Source organism: Sus scrofa, chromosome 11 (genome assembly GCF_054392235.1).
Source record: "Sus scrofa isolate SSC_HxYL_T2T_F1_AM1 chromosome 11, Sscrofa_HxYL_maternal_Yorkshire_Landrace_v2.0, whole genome shotgun sequence".
NCBI lineage: Eukaryota > Metazoa > Chordata > Mammalia > Artiodactyla > Suidae > Sus > Sus scrofa.
Window position 1 is genome coordinate 73,486,844 of NC_139393.1, and position 20,049 is coordinate 73,506,892.

The window sequence follows — 20,049 nt, forward strand, 5'->3', positions numbered from 1 at the left end:
GGAGAGCATGGGTGGTGTGTGATTGATAGAAGCAGGGATGGTGTGTGATTGATAGAAGCAGGGATGGTGTGTGATTGATAGAAGCAGGGATGGTGTGTGATTGATAGAAGCAGGGATGGTTTATTCACCTGCAGGGCAGGTGAAGAGTTTAGGTTCATGGCCTGTAGGTTGGTGAATTTAGTTCAGTGAAGGGGATGGAATGCCTATCTCATTGTATCTAACATCTCTTCGAACTTTAGGGCAAGGTCATCTGTTGGGAGTGAGGGGGGCATCTAGGGGAAGCATGATGTTTGAGTAGAAAGGGCAATGTATTGAAAAGTCACTCTGGGGACTGGGAAAGAAGCTTCTAGGGATCTCTAATGAGATGAGCAAGCAGCAGTCTATGCCCAAAGGAAATGTATGGACATGCATTAAAGTGAGACAAACACCTGAAATTGTGTGCTTTGCCAAGCCAATGTCTGGCTACTCAGCCACAGGAATGAAATAAGTGGATATTTGGTTTCTCCAGGATTGGTATTGACCAGGCTGGCAGGAGGAGCAAGGGGATTAAAGGTGTTGGCAAAAAAAGGGGGAATACGATGGGGGAAGATGGCGAGGGCTGGAGAAATGTCTGGTATATGTTTGAATGACTTAGGACAGTGAAAACTTCAGAAAGGAAAACACGCATTGCTATTGAGTGCGTAACCAACTCTACATACATGCATTTGTGTTTTCTACTGCGTCGCCTGAAGCTTGACGTTCTCACCTGCCCCCTCTCTGCCTGTACTTGTGAAAGCTGCACGTCTCCTCTGGATGGGTTGAAGTAACCAAGGAGACGGAAATGATTCTCGCAAAGACCTCAAATGGCATTTTCAGGGATGCAGTCCCAGCTTCTTGCTGAAATGGCTTTATAAACGATAGGTTTGCAGGATCAGGAAGCCTATCCCCTAAAGGACTCAGGAGCAGAGTGTGAGAGTGGGGATAAGTGAGGTTAGAGGTCAAGACCTAGAGACGGAATCAGAATGGCCTCCACTTCTCTTTGTTTTTTCTTGCTGTCTGAACCCCCAAGGGAAAGTTTGTCTGCTGCTTTTCCCAGGTTTCCTGGCTTCTCTCCCTGGCCCCGGGGAACAGTGGTTGAACCCCAGCTCTCTTTTTGACAACACCTTGTGTGAGTCATGCAAGACTCCAGATTCCTGTTGACTCTAAAAATCATCAGGAACCTTGCATTACTCTCCATGGCTAATTTTGTCTTCCTTTCCCAACAGATGTTTGCTGGTTTTTAAATGCCCTTCAGCAGACAAGACCCTCACAAAGAAAAACAGCAAACACTTAGGCATCTCTGTCTCTATTTGGAAGGATCTTGAGTGAAGGGAGAGGGCCTCCTGCCTGGGGGCACCTTTGCCTTCCACTTAGCCTGACTATTAAGTGCGCCAGCGCAGGTAACAGCTTTGTTTCAGAGCCTCTGAGCGCCATGACTGCATCAGGACAGCTGTGGTTGGAGGGCCCAAGACTGCCACACAAATACCTTTGCTGTTCCTGAGGAAATGGTGTATGAATTGGGTTTTTCAAGACCAAGAAAGAGAAGGCTAAAAGGTGCTTTAACTTACAGCCTTCCAGTATAGGAAAGTGGGTGTTTTTTCCCCTCCTAAGGAGAAAAATAGCTTTAAGTGCCTACAACAAAGTATGAAATAGTCAACTTAGAAGAGGACATGTTTCCGGGAGTCATGAAAGAGCATCTCCTAATTGTTGCCCCTTCTAGAAACACGCAGTGCTCCTGAACAGATCGGCAATGCCTCTGTCTCTGGATCTGTAGATACAGGTGTTTGAGGAGCCCTGCTCTTTCCCTTTCTGAGAGCAGAGAGCAGGGCCGTGCGCTCTGCCTGGCCTCCCCTCGGTGCCTCTTTCCCAGGGCACTTAATATATGGGGCAGCATCCAGTTACTCCGTGGTTGTGGTGGGCTCCTCCTGGAATGCTCATCTGCCTCTGTCCATAGCCATGACCTAACTGTCCCCTCCAGGAGAGAGAGAGAGAGAGAGAGAGAGGGCTGGGACCTCTAGGCATCAAACACGAGGCCCTACAGATGAGAAAACTGAGATCCCAAGACTCGAAGTCATTTGCCCAAGACCTCTGCAGTGCATTTCTGAAATCTTGAACACTTGCAGCTTCTCCTTTCTCAGAGCCTCTCTCTGCCTGGTCTATTTGTTCCAGTTTGATGGCAGCTTTATTCAGGTGATAATAGAAGAACCCTGCTGTTTTATGAGAGGCTAATCCAAGCCCCATGTGGATACCATTCTTTTAGGTTGAGTGGTTTATGGCTCTGATAATAGGAGGTAGATTATTGTTCTGAAAACCCAAAGGCCTCCTTTCATTCCCACATGCTCACTTTAAGCAGAAGCCTCAGAGGGAATCTGAGGCTGAGATGGGCTGACCCATGTTCCAAGCAGAAACCAGCAGGATGAAGTGAGGAAGTCACCTGCAATTGTTGGGACGGGTTCTTTTTCCTTTTATTTGAACTTTTAAAGGAGTTACAACCAGGGTGATCAACAATCCTATTTTTCCCCCCAGGACTTTCCCAGTTTTAACATGGAAAAGTCAAACATTCTGGAAAAAACATCAATCCTGAGCAAACCGAAAGGTGAGAAACCCTAATTAAAACCTCAGCTGCAAGAAATGACGGACAGACAAAACGGGCCGGTAAACAGAAAGCAGAAGTTGGTTAAAAATTGGTTTATGGTCCCTAGGTATTTGAAGCCATTCTCATACTTTTCCTGGTGAGAGAATGGGCCCTTTTGAAGGTCCAAGAAAATAACCTAAAGGTCCATTAAATGGGGACTAGTTAAATAAAAATTGGAACCTCAATCTCTAAAACATAAGACAGACTTAAAAACTAAGAGAGTAACTTCCAAGACTGGAGGGGGGAAAAAAGCCTGTCTTCTGCATATATATATACACTATTTGGGGAAGGGTATTCTGTTAATTTTCTATTCCTGTGTAACAATGTTATTACACACTTAGCAATCAGAATAATGTACATTTATCATCTTACAGGGTTTTTTGTGGGTCAGGAATCAGGGCTTGGCTTTGCTAGGCTCTCTCCAAAGCCACCACCTAAGTGGTGCACAGGAAGGCCTGTGTTCTCATCTGAACGTGTGACTGGGGAAGGATCTGTTTTCAGACTCACATGGTTGTTGGCAGAAGTCACTGCCTTGTGGTTAAGATCAAGGGCTTTACTTTCTCACTGACTGCTGGGGCCGGAGGGTCCACTCTCAGCTCCTAGAGGCTGCCTGCAGCTTTTTGCCACATGGGGTTCCCTAGCATGGCTGTTTGCTTCCTCAAAGCCAGCAAGGAAGCAGGAAACTCAAGCAAGACGAGTGCTACAATCTTATATAACGTAATCATGCAATCAGGTGGGGATGGACTTTTCATTACTGTTCACAGTTGTTTGTTTTTTGCCAAGTGCACAAACTATTTTTTCACTAAAATAAAACGCACAACAACAACACAATTTCACTAACCAGTGAAGAGAATAAAATATAAGACAAGAGACAAAGCGTTTCATTCACTTGACAGTTGTCATCACAACCTCTTACTCCATCACTGTATGTGCTCAGTGATGGCCCAGTGCCAGGGCCTGGCCGAGGCTTCCGTATAATGCACCTGTATGTGAAAATCAAGGTGTGTCTTCTGGCAACTTTAACACTGGAAAGAAACTCTACTGTATCTCTTAAATAGAGTCAATAGATTGGAGAGAACATATTGGGATAAGTGGTCCATTCAGCATTAACGAGTCAAGGAGGCCAAGTCCATTTATGTATAAGAGGAGACTAGGAGCTCACGGATAGCTGGGCACTGGGATGGACTAAGAGACAGCCTGGAAAACAATCCCTTAAACCCCCGAGGTGGTCCCCAGACCAGCTGCATTGGCATCACCTGGAGACTTGATAGAAATGCAGAATTTCTGTCCCTATCCCAGATCTACTGCAGCAGAATCTGCACTTTAAAAATATTCAAGTGCATTTTAAAGGTTGAGAAGGTTTGGGCTAGACTACTCCACACTAGAGTCCAAGACATGACCCAGAAAAACGCACCCACATTTTCATAGGAAATATTTATACAGGAATGCTTATTAGAATATTGTTTATAATAGATTTAAAAACTGGGCACATAAAACTAACTGATTATCTGTAGGGAACTGAAAAGTAAATTACTGGGTATTTATCAAAGGAACACTATAGGAAGTTAAAATGAGCAAACTATAGCTATGTATCATGAATATGCAAATTAAATCCTACAAAGATAACGGTGAGCCCAAACAAAACAAAAATTACCAAGTTCTAGAAAGGAATATATAATACCATTTACATAAAGTTCAAAGATTTGGTGTATGGATCCGTACGTAAGTAGTGAGATAAGTCATAGAATGAAAAACACCAAATTTAAGACAGTGGTTTCATCTGGGACACGAAGAAAGAGAAGGAGAAGGGGGAAGCAAACAGGGCCTTTTTCAGCAGGTATGCTTCATGCTGGGTGGTGAATACATAGATGTAATTATATTTTCCCTGGTTTTTTATATACTCGAAACATCTCGTGATAGAAAAGAAAAAAAATATTCAGCTTTCCTAGAGGATGTCAAGCTCTTCAAAATACAAATGCTGATTTCTAACCTGACTAGCAGTGGGTGGGGTCCCCGTTGCTCCATGGCCTCACACAGTCGCTGTCGGTCAGACTTCTGCTTTTTGCCCATCTGTTAGGCAGGTGCAAGACAGCATCTCACTACTGTTTAATCCTTCCTTCTTCCCTTAGAAGGAGATGTGCTTATTGACCATGGACTTTCCTGTTCTGTGCACCACGGCTACACATCCCTTGCACAGGTTTTCTATTTATTTGTTTTTCTTTATTGATTTGTAAAAAACACTAATTAAGAGCACTAAGAATGCAAGTTGACATCCTTTTTCTGCTTAGGTTGCAAGTAGCTAATTCTCTGAAACCAGAGAAAGCAAAGCCTAATGGGAGATATGAGATTCTGGCTACAAATCTACAAAACGGGTCACTTTTGAGGTCTACCACCCAACGTCTTATGGTATTAAAGTTATAAATTGTATATGTATAACTTTATATAAAAGCATATAAAGTTTTATAAAGTTATAAAGTTGTAAAGTCTAACCCGAGTTAATGTCACTCTTCTTGAATTTAAAAATATAATAAAAGCAAATATATATATAATAAAGGCAATCAATTACCCAACTAAATGCAGAAGATTAGCAATTCTATATATTTCTCCATGGTAACTTTGTTTTAACTCGCAGAACCACACAATTTTATTTTTTCTGCTATTTTTAGAGGAAAAAAAAGAAAATGATGTTACAAATGAGCAAAATTTGAGATTTTCCCAGCAAGCTAAAATTTGTCTCTTTTTTTTTTTTTTTTTGCCTTTAAGAAAATGTCAATCTATCGAAATTACTTAATGGAAGAAATGCTTTTTTGTGTTTGATATTTACTTCTGCAGCTGTCACTGTTTATATCTTTTTTAAAAAAGACAGATTTACTCATTTAAACTTAGAGGAAAAAAAAAAATGGAGTTCCCGTTGTGGCGCAGTGGTTAACAAATCCGACTGGGAACCATGAGGTTGTGGGTTCGGTCCTTGCCCTTGCTCAGTGGGTTAACAATCCGGTGTTGCCGTGAGCTGTGGTGAAGGTTGCAGATGCGGCTCAGATCCCGTGTTGCTGTGGCTCTGGTGCAGGCCGGTGGCTACAGCTCCAATTGGACCCCTAGCCTGGGAACCTCCATATGCCGCTGGAGCAGCCCAAGAAATAGCAAAAAAATAAAATAAAATAAACTTAGAGGAATCAGTTTCTTTAGAATGCTGGGAAGTCCTTGTGCTCAAACGATTAAGAAACCTCATGTGATGAATGTTGCTTAGAAAATTTGTGGTTGCAGCCCAAAGAGATCTGTAGTTCCATTTATAATGGGAAAGGGGGGATCTCGTTGGTGAGTGAGTGAGGCCTATTGTTTTAGGTAATAATGAGCTTTCACTCAGCCCCCCAGTGTAAATGGGATTTTTAAGCACTGCAAAACAGAAACCACATAGACATGTTTTACTCCTTCAATCCGAGGTCTGATCCTCTATCCAGAGACTGGCTGTCTTGCTCTAAGAATTTAGATGTGGCTAAAACCTTCAAGGAAACTTGGTCAGTAGGCCAGTCATGTTTATGTTCATCCTCTACTACCGACCAGTGATGGGTTTTGTTTCGTTTGTTTGTGTGTGTATATATATATATTTATGAATCCATGGTTTTAAACATATTTACTGTATGTTCTGGACTGAACTGTTTTCCCCAAATTCAGGAGCTGAAATCTTACCTCCTGCTGTGATAGTGTTAAGAGGCGGGGACTTGGGAAGGTAATGAGGACAAGATAAAGTCATGAGAAACTCATGGACGTGGAGAACAGACTTGTGGTTGCCAAGAGGGAGGGGGAGGGAGGGGGGTAGCCTGGGAGTCTGGGGGTAGTAGATGCAAACTCTTACCTGGGAGTGGATAAGCACTGAGATCCTGCTGCACAGCACAGGGAACTATGTCTAGCGACTTGTGATGGAAGATGATGGAGGATAATGTAAGAAAAAGAATATATGTGTATGTGTGTGTGTGTGTATATGTATGACTAGGTCACTTTGCTGTACAGTAGAAATGGACAGAATACTGTAAATCAACTATAATGGAACAAATAAAAATTAAAAAAAAGGCATGAGGGTGGAACCCTCATGAGTGGAATTAGTGCCCTTTTAAGACTCAGGAGGGTGCATGCTTCCTCTCTCTGCTCTCCATGATGTGAAGACAGGAGGAGAAGTCAGCAGTCTGCAAACTGGAAGAGGGTCTCTGGAACTGCCCACGCTGGCACCTTAAATTTGGATTTCCAGCCCCCAGAGCTGTGAGAAATTTGTCTGACCCTAGTGGGATAGATGCCTCCAGAGCTGTGAGAATTTCTGTCTATAAGCTGCCCTATGTATGGTATTTTTGTTAGAGCAGCCTAAACAGGCTAAGGTACTGTGTTTTAATCCATCATTCTTATTAATGGTCAAATTTTCTTTGGGGAGTTGCCGTCGTGGCACAGTGGAAACAAATCCAACCAGAAGGTTGTGAGTTCAATCCCTGGCCTTGCTCAGTGGGTTAAGGATCCAGTGTTGCCATGAGCTGTGGTGTAGGTCACAGATGCAGCTCGGATCTGATGTTGCTGTGGCTGTGGTGTAGGCTGGCAGCTGTAGCTCCAATTCGACCCCTAGCCTGGGAACCTCCATATGCCACGGGTGCGGCCCTAAGAAAAAAAGAAAAAAAAATTTTTCTTTTGGCAGGTGGGAGCTACTTCAGATAGGCTCCTATAGGGTGAAACAATATTCCACACACATCCTCCCTTAGATCTAGGATAACATTTCTTAAAAGAGGCCTGGCTCCTTTAGGTATTAACAGACAACATCCTGGACTAAAGGTGTCATGGCAAATGGATCAGTTAATGTTTCTAATCTTTTTAGTGGGTAGAGCAGGAAATACATGCTTTTTAAATAAAAAAACACAACACAAATTCATAGTTCAAACCAAAGCCTGTGAAGTTTTCATTTAACCTCATTAATTTTATATCCGAATCTCCTTTCAACTCTGCTGAGAAGCTCACATAACTACTTACCTGATATTGTTCACAAAACATACAGAAAAGTCTCAGAATATTCATACTAACGTTTCCTCTAACAAAACGCTAAAAACAGTATACGAAATTTTTTTCCTTAGTGCCTCCATGTCTCCCACTAAGGTCAGACAATCAATTTGTTGTTTTTTAAAGCCACTTGGAATAACTCTTTGGTGTGGTTTTATTACCAAATACATATATAGTTAAGGTCGTGAATTTTATTTTACTTTTAATGCTAAATGATTACCCTTCAATTTATTTAAATGTTGTTGAAACAAACTATATACACGGCTCCAAAGTAAAAATTACTTGAGGTATGTTCAAAGCAATCTCACTCATAACCTCCCTCTCCTCTCTTTGCCCTTAAATCAGTCTGGACCTTGTACTCAGAATGGTCTCTTCAAAAGGCAGATCCTGTTGCCCTGCTCCCTCCCTGCCTCCCTGCTTGAAAGCATTTGCTCATCTCCCCAGTCGCTCATGATGGGCAGCCGGTCTCTGCATCATCAAGCCTTTGCTCACCTCCCAGCCTCATCCTCCACCCTTACTCTTTTTTTTTTAATTATTATTCTTTTTTTAGGGCTGCACCCACACATATGGAGATTCCCAGGCTAGAGTTCAAATCAGAGCTACAGCTGCCAGCCTATGCCACAGCCACGCCAGATCGGAGCCATATCTGTGACCTAGACCTACACCACAGCTCACGGCGATGCTGGATCCTTAGCCCAGTGAGGGGGGCCAAGGATTGAACTCAAGGCCTCAAGGACTAGTTGGGTTCGTTATGGTTGAGCCACAGCAGGAACTCTACTATCCGAACTGTTGATGCTCCAACTACAACAGAATTCATTCAGAGCCTTGAAAGTACCAAACTCAGTAGCGCTTCGGGGTTTTTGCCAATCTCATTCCCTCTGTCTGAAACACTCCCATTGCCCACAGTCTGTATGTGGGTCTGTCTAAATCTTACTCACCCTGTGGGGTCAGCCGATCGCTACTGTCTCCAAGAAGTCTCTACCTGGACGAGAGTCCTCTTGTGTGTGCCCAGGGCCGCCCTCATACGCAGCAACCAACACACTGTTACATGGATAATTGCCTGCTCATGTGTCTTCGTCCTCCACTGAAGTGTAAGCTCTGTTAGGAGACAGGCTTTGTCTTTTTGGTTCCTTTTGTTCAGCACTTTATCCTCAGAGCTGAAAACTTTTCCTGACTCTAGCCCAGATGGTTTCTTTGTGAGCAGCCAGGTGTTTTGTGCAGTCTACACACTGAACAAACATCCACAGCAACCCTGCCTGGCACAAAGTATTTGCTCATTAACTGTCTGTTGAATTAATTTTAATTATCCCTGGTTTTGACACTGACTTGCTTAGAGAGGTACTGCTAATCCTCTTTTTCTCTCTAGATTTCTTTTTTAGTGTTTTAGAGCCTCCTTTAACAATTAGATTCCCGGAAGATGGCTGCACTACCAGTTTGCAGAAAACAAACGCAGACCTGCTGTATGACTTCACATGGGAAGGCACACAGCCCGCTCTGTGTCACCAACATGCCCCGATCTATCAACAGAAGACAGGCTTGGGCTTTTTACTTGGAATTTGCCTTCTTCTATTCTTAGCTCAAGGAATAAGCGGGTAGAAGAGAGGACACAGCTGGAACCATTCGTGTTTGTTCTAAGGCAGGCCCTGAACTTCACCTACTCCAAAGCGTGGGAGAATTTGGAAGTGTAACGTTTACAATCACTCCTAGGCAGTGTGAGCCCCATGGTTCCTCTTGTTAAAGCTCCTCCTGGGGCGAATCTGCACTGCTGGAACCCAGGACTGCCTCTTCTGGAGGAGGCCCGAGTGCGCAGCGCAGGTTGGGAGAAGACCCTCTCCACGCGCAGAGAACGTTTAGAATAATCGAGGGAGTCAGTCATTGGAGCACAAAGCCTCCTCTTTCCTACACTGTTGAAAGAATTGTCAAAATACCGCTTTTGTCATAATTAAGGTTCTTCAGAACCCCGAGATACTCACTGGGAATGCTTCCTCCCACGTTCCACCGCAACAAAGCTCTTCTCAGCAATGGAAGTGAGGGGGCCCCTTCTCATGCCACGTCTACAGAAAGGGCAGCTATTCCATCAGCCTCTGGGAGGGTCCACTGCAGGCCCTCTCTACAAGATACTTCAGAACTGGAGGGATCGCCTTGGTAAGTGTTTTTGAAACCGTGTTTAAAGAACAGGAAGAAAAATTTAAGTACATGGGAAGAATGTGGACTCAAATCTCTCTCTTCTTCAAAAATTCTTTCCGAGGATCCTTGTATCGCTTCCTAAAGTATTTATACGAGTAAATATCTTGCCTTATCATAAAGAAAGTCTAGGATGACACAGTCAAACAAAGTCATGTCTAAAAAGATAAAAACTCTCAGTGGATACTGAGGGGGCCAGTTGCCCTTCAACATTTACATCTGTAAACATCTGTAAGTAAATATTAGTGAAAGCAGCTTTTCATTGACTTCAAGTACTGGGCAAATACATGACCATGGAAATAATTCTCTGAAGAACAGACTTAAAGATTTGTGTTGAGAAAAAACCAAGAGTGACTCTTTTACATGATGGTAAAAAGCAGGAGCAAAGCTCCCAGGTTCTCCAGAAAATTCACTTTTCATTTTCTGAACTTATCAGGTTTTATAAAAAACAATTTTAATTGTCTAATTGACATGCAATAAACTGTACCTCCTTAACGTGTAGGATTTGATGACTCTGGATATGAGTTGGCATAAAGTTTATACACCTATGAAACCATCACCAAGCTAAGAGACATAGCCAGACCTCCAAGGATTCCTCAAGTCCCCTGGGGATTTGTTTTTAAAACAAACAAACAAACAAACAAAAAAAAACAAAAAACCCACTTAACACAAAATCTGTCCACATAACACACTGCTGAGTGTGTGATGCGGTACTGTTGACTCCAGGCACCATGCTGCACAGCACTTCTCTACAACTATTCATCTTGCATAACTGACCCTGTATACCAACTGAACTACTCCCCCGTTTCTCTTTCTCCCTGGCCCCTGGTACCCGCCATTCTCTTCTCTGCTTCTTTGAACTTGACTATTTAGCTGATTGGTCAAAGTGGGATCGTTCAGTACGTATCCTTCTATGATGACGTGACTTCACTCCAGGCTCGTTCATGGTGTCACAACTGGCAGGATTTCCTTCTTTTTAAGGCTGAAAAATAGTCCATTGTGTGTATATATACACCATATTTTCTTTATCCATTTATTATTATTATTATCTTTTTAGGACTGTACCTGTTGTATATGGAGGTTCCTAGGCTAGGGGTCAAATCAGAGCTGTAGCTCCTGGCTACACCATAGGCACAGCAATGCCAGATCCAAGCTGCATCTGCAACCTATACCACATCTCATGGCAACACTGGATCCTTAACCCACTGAGTGAGGCCAGGGATCAAAGATGCATCCTCATGGATACTAGTCAGATTCGTTTCCGCTGAGCCACGATGGGAACTGCTCTTCATCCATTTTTATGTTGATGGAAATTTTGGTTATTTATGTAACTTGGCTATCGTGAACAGGACTGCAATGACCCAAATACGCAAATATCACTTAGAGACCCTGATTTCAGTTCTCATTGGTATACACCCCAAATGGGGATACTGGATCATACAGTAGCTCCGTTTTATCTTTTTGAGGAGCCTCCATATTGCTTCCATAGCGGCTTTATCAGCACACATTCCCATCAAGTACAAGAACTGTCTTTTCACCATAGTCTCACCAACACGTGTTGCACTTTTTGTCTTGAGGTTTTTTTGGGGAGGGGAATTAAATCAGAGAAGTTCTTTATTTAAATGAGCCTTTTTGTAAAGAGAAGATTTCTTTTTTATGGTTTCCTAGACTTTCAACACTTCATTTTTTCACCCATTCTTTTTCAGTTCCTTTTCCCATTTAGGTTATCACCGAATACTGGGTAGAGTTCCCAACGCTATGCAGCAGGTTCCCACTGACCGTTTGTTCCATATGCAATAGAGTGCGCATTTTTTAATAACAGCTATCCTAACTGGTGTGAGGTGATAGCTCACTGTGGTTTTGCTTTCTGTTTTTTTCTTTTTTCCCCTCTTTTTAAAAAAAGTTTTATTGTTGAAGTATAGGTGATTTACAATGTTGTGATAATTCCTGCTATACAACAAAGGGATTCCATTATACATACACATATCTCCACTCTTTTTCAGATTCTTTTCCCATATAGATCATCACAGAATATTGGGTAGAGTTCCCCGTGCAGTTCCTTGTTGGCCAATCATTCCATGTACCACAGTGAGCATATGCCAGACCTAAACCCCATTCCATCCCTCCCCCCACCTGTCCCCTTTGTTTCCAAATTTTATGTCTGTTTCTGTTCTGAAAATAAGTTCATTTGTATCTTATTTATAGATCCCAGGTATGAGTGACACATGATGTTTTCTGACAGAGGAATGATTTAAAAAAATGTGGTATATACACAAAGATACACACAATGACTATTACTCAGGTATAAAAAAGGATGAAATAGTGTCACTTGCAACAACATGCATGGACCTAGAGATTATCATGCTAAGTGAAGTAAGTCAGACAGAGAAAGATACTCACTATGGTTTTAATTTGCATTTCTCTGGTGATCAGTGATGCTAAGTGTCTTTTGCAGGGGGGATTGCTTTTTTTTTAGGGCTGCACCTGCAGCATATGGAAATTCCCAGGCTGGGAGTTGAATCAGAGCTGCAGTTCCCAGCCGATGCTGCAGCCACAGCAACGCCAGTTCTGAGCCACATCTGCAACCTACACCACAGCTCACAACAACACCAGCTCCTTAACCCCTGAGCGAGGCTGGGGATCGAACCCAGCATTCTCATGGACACTAGTCCAGTTCTTAAGACGCTGAGCCACAATAGGAACTCCTAAGTGTCTTTTATACACCTGTCAGCCATTTGCATGTTTTCTTCAGAAAATGTCTATCCTTTGTCTATTTTTAATTGGTATTTGGTTGCTTTTGTTGTTGCTATTTTTTGTTTGTTTTTTTGCTATTGAGTTGTATGAGTTAGTGTAATCTGTAGGGCACCTTGGATTTTCTAATAAAAATTTTGGATATCCCATGAAGAATTTTCAAAGTCTACGTTTTTTTTTTTTCACATCTAATTATTTCCCTGATTCCACATTCATAGAAAATGTACCTTAGTGTCTCTGCTTCTCATTTTGTTTGAGTACACTACAAAGAGAATGAAATTTTAATAACTACTATTATTACGTGTTTCCATGTAATGAGGCTATTTCCATGTTCCTACAGATGGCCTGGAATAACTAAACACTATTACAACCAGGTCTTGTCCATGTGGAGTGTCTCTACTAGTTTCTTTGATCTCTAGTGATACAATATTGTTATTTTGATATTCATTTTTGTAATCAACTTTATGCCACACTGGAAATTTACTAGAATCTTAATCCATTCATGTGTTTTTCAGAGCAGCACAGGGAGAAAGGTTTTGATGGTGGAGTGCTGCCTCTTAGAAGTTGAATAAATAGATCTGGGCAGACCATTATTAGTTACTAGCTGGGACCTCAAAGACAGTGATGCAAAGTTGACCTTGGAAATAGTCCTGGTGCCTGTTTATCTCTTCAGCTTATCTCCTATCACTCCTCCACACATATGTACTCTGTTCTGAGTTTACAATCCATTTCCCTAATGTATCACATTCTTCCTTGTCTCTGTACCTCCAAACAGTGTTAACAGTTCAAGAAAAAGATACGGTAGCCTGGACTAGGAGGGGATCAGAGTGGATGGAGAGTAAGTAAGTGTGATCAGGAAAGGGGTCAAAGAACTGCAGGAACTGGTACCCATCTAAACACCTTGTGATGGTGTAAAAGGTCCTGTCTGCTCCTACATCATCTCTTCCCATTGCCATGGGAACCCTCCATGCACTATAGTCTGTCCCTGGTTCTACACCTATTCACCTCTAGGTGCTCTGTTTGCCTGGTATGCTTTCCTCCCCAGCCTCGCCTCCTATGTTTCCCAGGGCAAAGGCTACCTTCCTTACCTGACCTTTCCTCGTAGAATTAAACACTTTCACCCAGTCGTTCAAAAGGCCCTTTAAATATATTTTAGTTATGATGTAACTAGGTTTAAAAAAAAAAAAAGGATTATTGCTTTGTTGTTGGCACCAGCGTTTCTGTAGGGAAAGAAAAGTTTTTATTTTGGCAAATGCACCAAAACTAACAGAAAGAAAGGCTCCCGGGGGATAAGCAAGCAAGAACCACACAGAAACAGTGACCCTAAAGAGGCACAGAGAGCTAGGGGGGAACAGAAGGAAGAGAAGTTGGGATGGGCTGAAGAGATAAAGGGAGGCAGAAACATACATTGCCAGCATGGGCAGAGACTTTCACCAAGAAGGGAATCTTTATTCTTATCTGAATATTTTTTGGGGGGGGCTTTTTAGGGCTGAATGTGCAGCGTATGGAAGTTCCCAGACTAAAGGTCGAATTGGAGCTGCAGCTGCCAGCCTACACCACAGCCACAGCAACTCGGGATCTGAGCCTCGTCTGCAACAAACGCCACAGCTCACAGCAAAGCTGGAGCCTTAACCCACTGAGCAGAGCCAGGGTTCGAACTCTCATCCTTGTGTTACTAGTCGGGTTTGTTACCACTGAGCCACAACGGGAACTTCTTATTTCAATATTTTCACGTTCTGATAATAATACCTTTGTTAGAGTATAGTTGATTTACAGTGTTGTATCAATTTCTGCTGTACAGCAGAGTGACCCAGTCGTACATATATACTCGTTCTTTTTCTCATCCTATCTTCCATCATGTTCTACCCCAAGAGACTGGACATAGTTCCCTGTGCTGTGCAGTAGGACCTCATTGCTGATCCATTCTAAATGGAATAGTTTGCATCTACCAACCCCAAACTCCCCGTCCATCCACTCCCTCCCCGCTCCCCTCAGCAATCACAAGATGCACCTAGAGATTCTCATACTAAGTGCAGTAAGTCAGAAGGAGAAAGACAAATATCATATGATATCACTAATATGTGGAATCTAAAATATGGCGCAGATGAACCTATATACAAAACAGAAACAGATCACGGACATGGAGGGCAAAAAAGGGGAATCTTGAGATCAACTTAAATCCACCTACCATGTGGTCAGGAGGTGCAACCCCGCCATGCTGTCTCCCCCTTCTCCCCAAGGAAAACCTCCTCCTTGAACACCAGCTACATCTTGCAACTTTTAGAGGATGAAGGAGACACATCTCTGACCCATCTCTGACCCTTAGTTGACACTAAGACTGAGAGAAAGGGATGGAAATCACAGATAACAGAACAAAGGAAAAAGAACTGCAAAGAAACTGAATTACTAGTGTTGGCAAGAAAATTTAGAAAAAATTAAAACAGAAATACTATCCATCCCCCATTGCAGACTCCTTCCTCCCTTCCCCACTGTGAACCGTATACCAGTCATTTCCCCACCTGTCAGATTAGAGGGATAAACTAGACTCAGGGCCCCTCCAGCTCGACTATCCTATGAATCTAAGCTTTTCACTGAGCTTCGGGAAACTAATAAAAGTTACATCCTATTGTAGAAAAAGATTCCATGCTGTCAATGAACTTGATTAGGCTCTGGAGATGACACAAATAATGACAGTCATTTAACACCTAGGTGAGGGGAAAAAAAGCAAATTAAGAGAAGTATACTCATGGCACCAAACAGTGACTTATTCAGAGTCTCTGGCAGTTGTGTCGCATCTGTTCTAAAAATTATGATGTGTTTTGAAATTCCTCCTTGGTTGTATATACAATGTGTGTCAGACATTTACGTAATTATTTTATTTCTTTAAAAAAGAAAAGGTTCCAGTATCTGTGGATACAAATATGCCAACATACCCAGGTCCCACTCTCTCCATCCCTGGCAACGAAAGACGGTCAACATAGGCTGTCTTGAAGCAACCGACAATGAGGGCTCAGTCCAATGAATTGATTAAAATGCAATTATTTGGAAGGAAAATATTAAAGCGTTTCTGTTTATCTGCCAGAGGCAATTATCAGACTGTGTTTAAGAGACTCCAGTCACGAAGAGCTATCATTAGAAGAACAGGAATGAGTTCCTTGGTTCAGCCCTATTTAAATGATGGCAGGTCGGTCTGTTTTGCAGAGCAAAGGCTGAGGGAAGGGGACAGAGGCATTGTTGTAATTTCTAAAACTGAAGTGGTGAGGTCCATTTGCCATTCCTCTGATATTACCCGGATGCACACAGAACCAAAGGAGTCCTGGACAGAGTTCCTTAGGAGCCATCAGAGAATTTCTGGGCATGATGAGAAGTGAAGGCTACAGAATCTAGGGTGAAATTCTAACTCCAACATTTATTGAGTCTGTTATCTTTTCATCTGAGTATCCATGTATTGATATGGAAACTAATATATATTTACTATGTATATAATAGTCCTTATCTCTTCGGTTGGTTGTGGGAATTACATGGGTGAAGACTGATGAAGTGGGTCCGCCTTGCACACAGCAAGAGCTACATAAGTGTAAGCTGTCGTTTTTGTTAGATTGTGTCATGAGGAGAAATGTAGAAAGAGTACTGATTAGGAAAGAGATGAGCAAGTGTCCCTTGTTAGACCACTGGGAGAGCAGTAAAGGATGGAGAGACAATAGGACGTAATGATAGGTGGACGCAGGCATCCTGCTAAACACCGGGAGCTACCACCTAGGTCTTGCCTGCTACATTCCCATCCTGGGCTAGGCACAGTCCCTGTGGCTACTCATATGAGCTTTCTAACACTGTTGTGTTGTTGTTGTTGTTTTAGGGCTCTACCTGCAGCATATGGAAGTTCCCAGGCTAGGGGTCAAATCAGAGCTGCAGCTGCTGGCCTACACCACAGCCACAGCAATGCCAGATCTGAGCCTCATGTGGGACCTATGCCCCAGCTCAGGGCAATGTCGGATCCATAACCCACTGAGCAGGGCTGGGATCAAACCCCCGTCCTCATGGATACTAATTAAGTTCATTACCGCTGAGCCACAACAGGAACTCCCAACTTTCTAACACTCTGAGAAGTCGCTGTTATTATCTGCACCTTACAGGTGAAGGGATGGGGGCTCAGAACTGGCTAAGTCATCTTTGGACTTGGCTCTACAGGCTCCTATGGGCTTTGTGCCACACACGGCCCCTGCTTAAGAGCAGGCGTGTGCCCACCAAGGCCAGCGGTCTGAAGCAGGGGGTCTTAAAACTCTTTGGTCTCAGAACCATTTCACACTCATAAAAAAGTCCCAAGGGCTTAAAAGAGCTTTGGTTAATATGGATAATATCTATAAATATGTAGAATATTAGAAATTAAAGCTGATGTTTGAAAATTTATTTCTTTATTTTATGTTACAGCAAAAGCAGTTCTGAGAGAGAGGTTTATGGCGATCCAATCTTACCTCAGGAAACAAGACAAAGCTCCAATAAAGAACCTAACCTTACACCTGAAACAACGAGAGAAGGAAGAGCAGACAAAGCCCAGAATAGGACAAGGAAAGAAATCACAAAGATCAGAGCAGAAATAAATGAAACTGAGACAAAGAAAACAATACAGAAGACGAATGAAACCCAAAGTTGGTTCTTTGAACAGGTCAATGAAATTGATAATCTTTTGCCAGACTCATCAAGGAAAAAAAGGGAGAGGGTTCAAGTCAATAAAATTAGAAATGGAGAAGGAGACGTTACCACTGAGGCCACGGAATTACAGAGGCTGGCGAGAGACCACCACGGTCAATGGCCACACCACCCGAACGCGCCCGATCTCCTATGAGAGACGACTAGGAGCAACAACAGGCCAATAAAATCGACAGCCTAGAAGAGATGGACGGATCCTTACAAAGGTACGACCTACCAAGACTGAGCCAGGAAGAACTAGAAACCAAGGAGAGACCCATCGCCAGCACTGAGTTGAAAACGTGATTTAAGAAACTTCCCCCAAACCAAAGTCCAGGTCCTGAGGGCTACACAGGCAAACTCTATCAAACATTCAGAGACGAGTCAACACCTATTCTTCTGAAACTCTTCCAGAAAAACAGCAGAGGAAGGAACACTCCCAAGCTCTAGGAGGCCACCATCACCCTGACACTGAAACCAGACAAGGGGACCACAAAAAAAGAAAAAAACCTCTTCATTTTAAACGACCACAATAAACCCATCACATATTGACACAGATATGCATATTTCTGAAAAATAACCATATTTATCAAAGCAGAAAAGAGGTGTGAGATGAGTGGCCCCCGAGAGAAATGATTTAAAAATTTTAGGCTGCTGCTCAGATAAATTCGGCAAGCAAAGGCCTGAACGCATGATTTGACTCCACATAAAACTTACACTTCAAACTATACACTTCAAACTATACTTGTGGTGGGAGGGGCATAAGAGGCAAATTATGACAATTCAGATGGTGCCACGTGGGTAATCCCTCTTTTCTGGGTGAGGCGTTTCTTTAGGTTGGATCCAAGCCATAGAATTTTTCATCATAATTAAAGTTAATAAAAGTTATTACATCAAAGCTCTAATAAAATTATTACTGGGAGGAACAGTTACCTTCAGAGAAAGATTCCACAGTGCACGATCTCCGTCCTACCACAGTCTCTGACCTTCCTGATGAGGGCAAATCTCGTACAGTCGGAAGGATGGGGAAAAGCCTAGAAAAGGAAGGGGCAGAGGTGAGAATGAGAGAGAGGAGGAGGTGAGGTATTACGCCGGCTGAAGGTGCCTTCTTTCTATCCCTCCGACCAACACCAGCCAGGTGACCAGGAATCTGAAACATACTGGAGGCGTGGCTTTTAACATGAAGAATATTGTTGCGATAGGCTTCCTTAAAAGTAACTACTTGGGGTACTGTGGCATATACATATACATTGGCCGCACCCATGGCATATGCAAGTTCCTGGGCCAGGGATCAAACCTTTGCCACAGCAGCAATGACAATGCCAATCCTTAACCCACTGTGCCACAAAAGAACTCCCGTGGTCTACTTTAAACTACACAATCTGATGAAAATGTGTATAAGAGCTAACACGTACATAGTGCTCACTCTGCTATAAGGTTCTCTTCTTAACCAGGGATCCCAGTAGCGGGCATGGACCCCCCTGAATGCCAGGGTTTACAGACGATACTTCTGCACTTCATACTATAATAACATAATACAACACAATAATAGAGTAAAATAAAATACTGGACTATTAAAATGCTAGCAAAGCATATTTATCCATCAGGGAAGCAGTTCCCCCAGTGGCCACAAGTGTAGATCCTGAGACAAATGACTTGAGTTCAACTGCATTTCCACCGTTTACTACTTCTGGGAACTTGGGCAAGTTCCCTGATCTCTGTGTCCTTCAGTTCCAGCTGTAAAATGGGGATGATGATAATAACTACCAGTCCACAGGGTTGTCAGAAGGACTAAATGAGTTAACACACGCAAGGGGTTTACCACCACGCGACGGAAAGCACTTACTCTCCCCATCACCATCTTCGTAACTGTGCCATTGTCATCATTAGTATGTTTAAGGGTTCCTCTTAACTGCGATCTGAAATGTCTCCACTGCAGCACATGCCAAGCTACGTATACAGAAAAGAGTTAAGTGCAAGGACTGCCTTTTTAGGAGAGAACTTAACCCTCACAATTTCTGCTCACTTGGGATCCCTGTGACTTGCAAGGGAATTTTTCACGAGATTCCCCTGAATTCTTTGGTCTGGAAACTGTACTTGTTGCTGGAGAAGAAAGTCTCACCCCAAAGCTTTCGTCCGCCCTTCCTCCACGGCTCTCTTCCTGGAGACAAAAGAGGACAGTGGAATGTTATCCCCACATGCTCTATTATAATGGGTTATCTCATTTGGCTCATTTTTCACTCTTCTTCCGTCTTCTAATCTGCCACAAGCTCCATTTAACCAAATAACTCACAAGGTAAGTTTTTACTTTCTTGACAGTTTCTCCCTTGACTTCCATTCTTCCTGCAGGTTGAAAATGAATGATTATCTGTCGGATTAAACAAAACTTCCCTCCCTGTCTCCTGCCAGCACCACGAACTCTGCTCCATCCTTTCCCGGGCAGGTGCATCAACGCTGATGAAGAGTTAGTGAGTGGCTCACAGTGGTTGTGGGAATATGGAGCTAATTCGTATTTCAGCAAACACGGGAGGAATGGGGTTGGGAAGTGATGTGGTGGCTTGACCTAACCATTCACTTTTATCACAACGCAGGACTCCAAAGCTGATCTGCATCTGTTACATTCTGGAGAGAGATCCAGGCAGATGACATGAACTTCACCACCAACCACCACCACCTGCCTCCCTGCAAACCAGGACCATAAACCAACCAGTGGGGACGATGAGCCAGCTATACGGTCATTCCGT

General features: G+C 43.0%; 1 protein-coding gene across 5 annotated transcripts in view; it reads right to left on the reverse strand.

Annotated features, from left to right (window-relative positions):
- Positions 1-20,049, reverse strand: part of OXGR1 (oxoglutarate receptor 1) — a 177,253-nt gene that overhangs the window by 102,647 nt on the left and 54,557 nt on the right. For all 5 annotated transcript variants that reach the window (XR_014819763.1, XR_014819762.1, XR_014819764.1 and 2 more), the window contains exon 2: positions 18,239-18,339. The gene's annotated coding sequence lies outside the window, so the exon portion shown is untranslated. The remainder of the gene's footprint in view (positions 1-18,238; positions 18,340-20,049) is intronic.